A 4,588-nucleotide genomic window follows, 5' to 3' on the forward strand; every position below is an offset into this window, starting at 1 on the left:
GGCAAAATGGGTAAAGAGAGTGGGAGTTTCAGGCTTCCATGCATGGAATGAATAAATCATGGGAACAAAAGGCACAGCATAGGGAATACAGTCCGTGATACTGTAATAGCGATATGTGGGGACAGATGGTAGCTACACTTGCTGTGAGCATAGCCTGATGCATAAACTTGTTGAATCACTGTGTTGTACACCTGACACTAACGTAACATTGTGGGTCAACCAGACTCAAGTAAAAAGCTCTAGAGGGCTGTACAACATTTTAAGTATGGTCAACAATAATATATACTTAAATTCGTTAAGAGGACAGATCTCACATAAAGTGTTCTCATTACAATCAAAACTTTAAAAAAAAATTGTACTAGCCTGGGTGGCTCAGTCAGTTAAGTGGCCGACTTCAGCTCAGGTCATGATCTCGCGGTCTGTGAGTTCGAGCCCCGTGTCGGGCTCTGTGCTGACAGCTGGGATCCTGGAGCCTGTTTCGGATGCTGTGTCTCCCTCTTTCTCTGACCCTCCCCTGTTCATGCTCTGTCTCTCCCTGTCTCAAAAATAAATAAAACGTTAAAAAAATAAAAAATTGGACTAAACCAATGGCTTTCAAAGTGTAGATAGTGTAGAACACTTTCAAAAAATCAGATGACTTCTCATTCAGATTCCTAATATGTAAGTGGGTAAAAGCAATATTTTAGTGGCATAAGTTTAAAAAGCTTAAATGGGTAAAATTACTCAAATGAGAAAAAAATGATAAAATCTAGGATTATGGAAAACAGTTATAGTCCTATCAGCCTTATCAATCTTTCTGCTTCATTGGGGAAAAAAAAAAAACCTGATTCATAGCTCAACTTCCATCTTAATACTCTTTAATCCAAACCAGAAGCTTGAAAGAGAATAGAAAATGTTCTCCAAGTTAAATCACTAACAATATCTAACAATGAGAGCCATTCTTATAAATGTGTCAGACAAAAATTGCCTAATAAATACAAAACCACTCATAGCATTATGTCTTGCATAATATATAAGTGTAGGCAGGCACCAAGCGATAGGCCTGAGCTACATTCTTGTTGCAAACCTGAATTTAAAAGGAAACAGCAACAATTGTACTCATGGAGAATGAAAGTTGTTGGTATCCTGTGTACACTATACTCACAGCATCAGCTTGATTTCCCAGGAGCTTGCATTTCACCAATGGCCTAACATGCCACATCCTACAAGGCAATTTGCAATCCATTAGTTTAGAGCTTCTGATAACCCAAACAGAATCAGATTCTGTCCATCAAACCCTTTCTTTTCCTCTGAAAGTGACGCATGAAGACAGTGAAGGAAAGCTTTCAACTTCAAAGAGACTGAACATGGTAGAAATATCATTTATGTTAAGTATATTAATTGAAAACAAATTAAATATTTAACTATGTATATATTACTATATATCTACATGCATTGGTGAGATATATAGAAATAGAAATATATATATATATATAATTCATTCTTTATAATAAAATTTTAACCAATACTTTAAGGTAGCTTAACTTGTATAACAGTTAAGTATCACCTGTAAATACTCTGGAACACTTAACCTTTGCTAAAGAAAGGTGTTCCTCGGGGCGCCTGGGTGGCGCAGTCGGTTAAGCGTCCGACTTCAGCCAGGTCACGATCTCGCGGTCCGGGAGTTTGAGCCCCGCGTCAGGCTCTGGGCTGATGGCTCAGAGCCTGGAGCCTGTTTCCGATTCTGTGTCTCCCTCTCTCTCTGCCCCTCCCCCGTTCATGCTCTGTCTCTCTCTGTCCCAAAAATAAATAAACGTTGAAAAAAAATTAAAAAAAAAAAAAAGAAAGGTGTTCCTCATCTAAATAACTTTCAGTGGAAGCTCTCTTATCTGACCTCTACTTCGCCTTCTTACAGAATTCATCACTGTTCTCCATTCCTTCCATGGAACATGCTAATGGATTCTAGCATGAGGCTAGTGATTTGCTACCCTCTACTAACTTGGTCTTTCAAACCCTAGAAGACTGTCAAGACTGGTTTCTCTACCGTCTTCCGTGCCAAGACAAGACTCTCAGGCTCTGACTCTAGCTCCCCAATCTGCAAATGTCTCAGGGTAAAGGAACCTGGAAATCAATAGCTCACCTCTCTGTGATCCTATAAATCTAAGTATAGACCTGCCTAGTTGCGGGTGGGCATCAGCTGCCCTCTTATGCCTTTTAACAGAATTTTTAAATTGTATCTTACATTTCATTTCACTTTATGGCCTTTCTAGTTATTCTTGGTGAGAGCATTAGTCTGTTGCAGGATCCTGCGTAGGGGCAAGAGTCCCAAGCCTGTATTTGAGGCCACCGAACAAGAGTGGGGGTTCAACCACGCAGCTTTTGTTTATCTAATTTCTATTGTAGGGCCCTAAAAAAATTCTCCTCTGCTCAAAAAGTTAACGTTCCTCAAGCTTTGACAACCACGTACCAAAATTGTTCTTTTTTTCCCCCCTCTCCTTTTACTTTCAAATGATCTTTCTTCACAAAAACACGAACTCATGGCGTTTAACGGTTCTACTTTAAATGTGCCATACAGCAGTGATTTGTTAATTCAACTTTATTTTAATGGGGCTTGAGACTCACTTGGAATTGACTAGAATTTATTCTGGGGGATGCATCCTCTCCCTGCGTCTTCTGAAGACGGTGTTGTACACGGAAATGGAGAGACGGTCCGGGCTCTGCTGCTCAGGCAGGACAGACGCTCAGTTTTGCTCTGAGGTTCTCTAGTCAGTAACTCTAGGCACTTGTGCATAAAGAACCGGTGGCCCCAACTAATCCCAAGTACCTGACTTTATGGAAAATAGCTTATTATCCTTAGTGAACTTTCTTTGCAATGGGCCGTTTCCCGAGGCCAGACAATGCCCAGGGAAGCAGGAGAACAGCCTTCTCCAAATCAGAGCCCACATAGAATTGAGGACTCATAAAGGTGTCTGGCGGGCTTGCTCCTTGGCTAAAAATCAATTTTATCTTCGACCTTGAGGAAACCAGAGTGTAGGTCAATGCCCATTAAGAAAAGTGTGCAGAAATGCTTATAGAAATAGTACCACCTTATTTTCTCTCTGCATCCCTCTCTCCCAGCCCTCGGTCTCCCCTGTTACCTATGAACCATCTGAAAAGAAGATCCCCCTGAGCTAACAAGTTCCTTTAAAGATAATTGTATTCTCTCCCTACATTGCCCCTCCATTTGAAAAGCAAACCTCCTGTCACCCCACTGCAGAGTATCTAGATGTTACAAACCGTGCCACTATTTTAATGTTCCTGCTCTTGAAAAATACTTGGCATTCCTCAGGGGAAAAGATGTGTATACTTAATGTTGCTACTATTCTCATTCCAAAGTTAAGAGTTGCTCTTTCTCTTAGCGGTCCTCAGCGCCCCCCCCCCCCCCCCCGAGCTCTTGGGGCTGCATGCCCTCCCCGTCAGCGCTACCGCTCATTTCAAAAGCAACAGCCAAAGCAGATGCGAGGGAGATGCTCCCCTGCTCATAAATTCTAGGAGCGAAAATAGCAACAGCTGTAGCAATTGCAGGATTTCAGCAGGTAATCAAGTAACTAAGTGCCAAAAGCGGATGGGACAATTCTACTGGGGCCTGGGACAGAGGGCAGCGAGAACTTGAACTTGGAGAGGAATCTTCCCTGCAATCAACGAAAATGTAAGCCCAGTGACTGCACCCTGCTACGCACAGATTTTCCTGCTTTCAATGCCAGTCCCTGAGCAGTAGGAATAACCTTCCTCATAACATTTGGCTTTCTTAGATATATTTACCTCTATTGCATACTGCCAAGGTTCACCTGTGTATTTTCATCACCGGTTTAATAACATTTTTCAAGACCCTTACGTACTTATGAAAGGATGGGTATGCCTGTTTAGGCTGAGGCTTATGGGTAGAATTTCTTCTGAAATGTTCTTCTCCCAAATCTAAAGGTCAGCGATTCTCATAGCAAAGGTTTTAGAAGGTACAAGAGGGTCAGTAATGAACCTCCAGGCTAAGAAGCCACTTTAAGACCAAAACGACACAAGCCGCTCCACAGTGTTTACAGTTTCGTCCAGGGTAACTTACTGACAGGAAGAATCCAGCAGGCAAACAATCCAAAGACCGCACGACGACTCTCCTCCCTGCCAGGGCCTTACCCCCAGCTTTTATAGAGGGAGGGGCACAGTGGTGAGGTCACAGCATAGTTATTTAAAGTGGCACCATCTGTGCTCCAGAGGATCCCTACTAGTTATCTACAGTGGGCCCTTCTGTGCGCCACTTTAGGGAAGATCAGAACAAGCCTTCTCTCATTGTGATCAGGGCTTACATTAACCTCTTAGGGCCTGGAACACGTAGCTCCGAGGGAGGTCACTGCGCAGGCGTGAAGAAGATGGCGAGCCAACGATGGCGTCAGAGCCGTCAGCACTCCTACAAAGGGAGACCAGACTCTCCTGCTCATCTTTGGAAGTTAGAACAGCACTCAGGGGCCAGGGAGGCCTATGAGGCATGGAAAGGAGAAAGGATACTGTGCCTGTTCTCTTTTGTTATTAGACGTAGTTATGAAAGACTTTCCCATTGAGAGGAGAGAACCAGGCTCTA

The 4,588-nt window shown here is 42.9% G+C and overlaps 1 long non-coding RNA gene across 1 annotated transcript; it reads right to left on the reverse strand.

Annotated features, from left to right (window-relative positions):
* Nucleotides 1–493: 493 nt before the first annotated feature.
* Nucleotides 494–4,212, reverse strand: LOC122469135. The gene is made up of 3 exons (XR_006293389.1): nucleotides 4,076–4,212; nucleotides 1,145–1,202; nucleotides 494–535 (listed from the first exon to the last, which is right to left on the reverse strand). It is a non-coding gene; the product is annotated as an uncharacterized LOC122469135 (long non-coding RNA).
* Between the last annotated feature and the right edge of the window lie 376 nt (nucleotides 4,213–4,588).

Source organism: Prionailurus bengalensis, chromosome B3, assembly GCF_016509475.1.
Source record: "Prionailurus bengalensis isolate Pbe53 chromosome B3, Fcat_Pben_1.1_paternal_pri, whole genome shotgun sequence".
Taxonomy (NCBI): Eukaryota; Metazoa; Chordata; class Mammalia; order Carnivora; family Felidae; genus Prionailurus; species Prionailurus bengalensis.